The sequence below is a fragment of the Coregonus clupeaformis genome, unplaced genomic scaffold (genome assembly GCF_020615455.1).
Source record: "Coregonus clupeaformis isolate EN_2021a unplaced genomic scaffold, ASM2061545v1 scaf2391, whole genome shotgun sequence".
In the NCBI taxonomy this organism is placed as follows: domain Eukaryota; kingdom Metazoa; phylum Chordata; class Actinopteri; order Salmoniformes; family Salmonidae; genus Coregonus; species Coregonus clupeaformis.
In genome coordinates this window covers 64394-70621 of record NW_025535845.1, presented here as the reverse complement: position 1 = coordinate 70621, position 6228 = coordinate 64394, and positions in this window count along the sequence as shown.

Sequence of the window (6228 nt, the reverse complement as noted above, 5' to 3'; positions counted from 1 at the left end):
AAAGGGGACAAACACACATACAGATACAACAGAAAAAGAGGGGACAAAACAAGGAGGAAGGGAAACAGAAAAGGGAGAGACAAGCTGCCCACATAACACTTCTGTGCATGTTTGTAAGTGTCGGTTTGAGAGAGAGAGCGGGAGAGAGCGAGAGAGAGTTGTGAGGGCTACTGTATGTGTTACAGTATGTTGTCATGGTGATGTTAAACCACTTTCTCACAAATCCAGTTGAGTTTCCTGTCACATGACAAGTCATTTCATGCCTTCAGAAGACTTCACGTATCTCAACACAGTCCTCCTCACCATTTTCTGCTTGGCCACCACCATTATCAGGCTGTGGTTTATACCAGTACCTACAGGGTTAAAAACAGTCAGATATCATGGTTAATACCAGTACCTACAGGGTTAAAAACAGTCAGATATCATGGTTAATACCAGTACCTACAGGGTTAAAAACAGTCAGATATCATATCAAGTGAAAACATGTTTTTAGACGTTTTTGCAAATTTATTGGAAATGAATTTAATTAACATAAGTATTCACACCCCTGAGTCAATACTTTGTAGAAGCACCTTTGGCAGCGATTACAGCTGTGAGTCTTTCTGGGTAAGTCTCTAAGAGCTTCCACACCTGGATTGTGCAACATTTGCCCATTTATTCTTTTCAAAATTCTTCAAGCTCTGTCAAATTGGTTGTTGATCATTGCTAGACAACCATGTTCAGGTCTTACCATAGATTGTCAAGTAGATTTAAGTCAAAACTGTAACTCGCCCACTCAACATTCAGTGTCTTGGTAAGCAACTCCAGTGTAGATTTGGCCTTGTGTTTTAGGGTATTGTCCTGCTGAAAGGTGAATTCATCTCCCAGTGTCTGGTGGAAAGCAGACAACCAGGTTTTCCTTTAGGATTTTGCCTACGCTTAGCTCCATTCTGTTTTATTTTTTATCCTGAAAAACTCCCCAGTCCTTAATGATTACAAGCACACCCATAACATGATGCAGCCACCATGTCAAGGGGTGCTGAAGGTGGGTGTGGTGCATGAATCAAGCGCAGGACGCAGAAGCTCAGTCCAAAATACTTTATTGCAATAATCACGTAGAAAATAAGCACAATAAGCCCGAAGGCGAAATCACGGCGCACACAGGCGTCAAACCAGGAGGAGGAGCAGCCTCGGCCGAAACCGTGACAGTACCCCCCCCTTGACGCGCGGCCCCAGCCGCGCGCCGACCCCGGCCTCGGGGACGACCAGGAGGACGCGGAGCAGGGCGCGCGGGATGGTCCCGGTGGAACTCCGACAGGAGAGATGGGTCTAGGATGTCCCTCTGCGGCACCCAGCACCACTCCTCCGGGCCGTACCCTCCCACTCCACGAGATACTGGAGACCCCCCATCCGGCGTCTGGAGTCCAAGATGGACCGAACGGGTGTACGCCGGAGCCCCCTCGATGTCCAGTGGGGGCGGAGGAGTCTCTCCTATCTCATTGTCCTGGAGTTGACCAGCTACCACCGGCCTGAGAAGAGACACATGGAACGAGGGGTTAATATTCTTATACTCAACAGGTAGATGTAACCTATAACACACCTCGTTCAATCTTCTCAGGACTTTAAAGGGCCCCACAAACCGCTCGACCCAGCTTCCGGCAGGGCAGGCGGAGGGGTAGGTTTCTGTTAGAGAGCCAGACCTCGATCTCCGGGTGCGTACACACGGCCCCTCACTGCGGTGAGATCGGCGCTCGCCTTGTGACGAAGGATGGCCCGCTGCAGGTGGACGTGGCAGCGTTCCCACGTCTCTTCCGAGCGCCTCATCCAATCATCCATCGCAGGGCCTCGATCTGGCTCTGCTGCCACGGTGCCGAACCGGCTGGTAACCTAACACACATTGGAAGGGGGTTAGGTTGAGAGGAGTGGCGGAGAGAGTTCTGGGCCATCTCGGCCCAGGGAATGTACAGTGCCCACTCCTCAGGCCGGTCCTGGCAATACGACCTCAGAAACCTACCCACATCCTGGTTGACACGTTCTACCTGCCCGTTACTCTCCGGGTGGTACCCTGAGGTAAGGCTAACCGAGACCCCCAAACGCTCCATGAATGCTCTCCAAACACGGGAGGTAAACTGGGGGCCTCGATCAGACACTATATCCTCGGGTACCCCGTGAATGCCGAAGACGTGGGTAAATAGGGCCTCAGCGGTCTGTGGGGCAGTAGGAAGACCCGACATAGGGGAAGACGACAGGCCTTTGAGAACCGGTCCACAACGCACCAAGATGGTGGTATTCCCCCTGAGAGAGGGGAAGGTCTGTCACAAAATCCACCGAGAGAGGTGGGACCATGGTCGTTGTGGAACGGGCAGGGGTTGTAACTTACCCCTGGGCAGATGTCGGGGCGCCTTACACTGGGCGCACACCGAGCAGGAGGAGACATAAACCCTCATCCCTAGCCAAAGTAGGCCACCAGTATTTAGTGCTAAGGCAATGCACTGTCCGGCCAATAACCGGATGTCCAGAGGAGGGGTGACGTGTGAGCCCAGTAAATGAGTCGATCCCGAATCTCGAGCGAACGTACTTCCGACCCTCAGGACACTGTGGAGGGCTGGGGTCGTGCACTTACGCTCGCTCGATTTTCGGCATCGACTCTCCCACACCACCGTTGCCACAAGGCAAGACTCCGGTAGTATGGGAGTAGGCTCAACGGACCTCTCCTCCGTGTCATACCGCCGGGACAGTGCATCTGCCTTACCATTCTGGGGACCCAGGGATGTACGTGATTTTAATACGAACCTGGTGAGAAACATACTCCATCGAGCCTGGCGAGGGTTCAGTCTCCTCGCTGCCCGGATGTAGTCCAGGTTCCGATGGTCAGTCAAAATGAGGAAAGGGTGTTGAGCCCCCTCAAGCCAATGCCTCCACACCTTAAGGGCTTGAACTACAGCTAACAGCTCCCTGTCCCCAACGTCATGAGTTACGCTCCGCCGGGCTGAGCTTTTTTGAGTAAAAAGCACAGGGGCGGAGTTTAAGTTAGCCGGACCGTTGAGAGAGAACGCCCCTATACCTGCCTCAGACGCGTCCACCTCAACCTGAAAGGGTAATGCGGGATCCGATGCGCCAGCACCGGGCCGACGTAAACAGGTCCTTCAGTCTCCCAAAGGCCCTGTCCGCATCAGCTGACCACTGCAGGCGCACCAGACCCCCCTTTCAGAAGGGGACGTGATGGGAGCTGCCACCTGTCCAAAACCCCGGATAAACCTCCGGTAGTAACTGCTGCACCTCTTTTACAGTGGTTGGGGTTTGCCAATTACGCACAGCGGACACACGATCCACCTCCATTCTCACCCCTGACGCGGACAACCGATAACCCAAAAAGGAGACCAACTCCTGGAAAAACAGACATTTCTCTGCCTTGACATATAGGTCGTGCTCCAACAGCCTCCTCAATACACGACGCACCAAGGTTACATGCTCGGCTCGGGTAGACGAGGACACCAGAATATCATCAATGTACACGACCACCCCTTGTCCCTGCATATCCCGGAAAATGTCATCTACGAAGGATTGGAAGACTGATGGAGCATTCATCAACCCATATGGCATGACAAGATACTCGAAATGACCTGACGTGGTACTAAACGCTGTCTTCCATTCGTCAGCCCTCCCTAATGCGCACCAAGTTATACGCGCTCCTGAGATCCAATTTTCGTGAAAAACCGCGCTCCATGCAATGACTCCGTCATGGTCGCAATCAGAGGGGAGTGGATAACTGTATTTCACAGTAATCTGATTGAGACCACGGTAATCAATCGCACGGGCGCAACCCTCCATCTTTCTTTTTCACAAAAAGAAGCTCGAGGAGGCGGGAGAAGTGGAGGGGCCGAATGTATCCCTGTCTCAAAGATTCGGCTATGTAAGTCTCCATAGCTTTTCTCTCCTCTTGAGACAAAGGATACACATGGCTCCGTGGGAGCGCTGCTCCTGCCTGGAGATCAATCGCACAATCCCCCTGTCTATGAGGAGGCAACTGCGTCGCCCTAGTCTTGCTAAACACGAGAGCTAAATCCCCATATTCAGGCGGAATGTGCAGTGCGGGCACTTGGTTTGGACTCTCCACTGAAGTCGCCCCCACGGAAACACCCAGACATCGCCCCTCGCACTGAGCAGACCACCCATCGAGAGCCCTCTGTTGCCACGAAATAGCAGGGTTATGGGTGCTTAACCAGGGAATTCCCAGCACCACTGGGTACGCAGGAGAGTCGATCAGATACAGCTGTATAGTCTCTTCATGACCCCCCCTGCGCACACATCCTAAGTGGCGCTGCGATCTCCTAATCAACCCCGACCCCAACGGGCGTGCTATCTCAAGGCATGAAAGGGAAAAAGTTTGTCAACAGGTAGGAGAGGGATCCCTAAATCTACACAAAACTTCCGATCAACAAAATTCCCAGCTACGCCTGAATCTACTAGCGCCTTATGCTGGGAATGAGGTGCAACCTGTGGAAAACAAACAGGTATACAAAAGTGCGCAACAGAAAGCTCTGGGTAAGTGGGACGTCTACTCACCTGGGAGGCCCCACCAGTGTGTGGCCTGTTGTCTTCTCCCCGGAGAACCCTCCCCAGCACCTGGCCGCGAGTGTGCCCTCCACGACCGCACTTGGTGCAGGAGACAGGCCCCCTCGGGCTCCTCCTCCTCCTTTCTCTAGCGCCCGGCACCCCCGAGCTCCATAGGGCCTCGGCTCGGAGATGCCGGCGGGCGGAATGGACGGACCCCCTCGGGACGTCCACGAGGTGGCCAGCAGGGTGTCCAGACGGATGGACATATCGACCAACTGGTCGAAGGTAAGATGGGTATCCCTGCAGGCCAACTCACGTTGAACGTCCTCCCGTAGGCTACATTGAAATCGATGAGGGCCCGTTCATTCCACCCTGCGTCCGCCGCTAGAGTCCGGAACTCTAGAGCAAACGCCTGTGCGCTCCTCCTCCCCTGTCTCAAGTGGACTAGACGCTCCCCCGCCGCTTTGCCCTCAGGTTGATGGTCGAACACGGCCTTGAAGCACGGGAGAACTCGGCGTAGGAGATGGTGTTGGCGTCCATCTTCCTCCACTCGGCGTTAGCCCACTCCAACGCCTTGCCCGTGAGAACAGGAGATGAGGGCGGAAACGCTCTCTGTGTCCCGAGGGCACCGGGTGTACAGTGGCCAGGTAGAGCTCCACCTGCAGGAGGAACCCTGACACCCGGCAGCTGTTCCGTCATACGCCCTCGGGAGCGCGAGAGCCGAATCCCCCTGGGTTCCGGACCTGGGACTGGTGGACCGGCCGATGGGGTTGGCAGGGTAGGTGGAGGCGTGGGTACCCCGCTGGCCTCCCATCGGTGCAAGGTGTTGATGACGTCCTGTAGAGTGGTCCCCAGTTGTCGTATCTGGTCATCTTGGCCGCGGACATGCTCCTCGAGCGACTCAGGCGTAACTGCAGATCCTGCTGTTTCCATTCTGGTGTGTGATTCTGTCAAGGGGTGCTGAAGGTGGGTGTGGTGCATGAATCAAGCGCAGGACGCAGAAGCTCAGTCAAAATACTTTAGTGCAATAATCACGTAGAAAATAAGCACAATAAGCCCGAAGGCGAAATCACGCGCACACAGGCGTCAAACAAACGCGCACTAACATGTGCGAAAACCCTCTCCAAAACACTGGAGGGAAGTACGTAGCTCCAACACGAAAACAGAAGAGCAATCACACACAAAGACAAACACAACCAACGAGAACTAAATAGGACACTAACGAGGACTAACAAGACACAGGTGTACAACATAAAGACAAAACCAAACGAACATGAAACATCGATCGGTGGCAGCTAGTACTCCAGGGACGACGACCGCCGAAGCCTGCCCGAACCAGGAGGAGGAGCAGCCTCGGCCAAAACCGTGACACACCACTATGCTTTAAAATATGGAGAGTGGTACTCAGTAATGTGTTGTATTGGATTTGCCCCAAACATAACACTTTGTATTCAGGACAAAAATGTAATTGCTTTGCCACCTTTTCTGCAGTATTACTTTAGTGCCTTGTTGCAAACAGGATGCATGTTTTAGAATATTTTTATGCTGTACAGGCTTCCTCCTTTTCACTCTGTCAATTAGGTTAGTATTGTGGCGTAACTATCAACAATGTTGTTGATCCATCCTCAGTTTTCTCCTATCACAGCCATTGAACTCAGTAACTGTTTTAAAATCACCATTGGCCTCATGGTG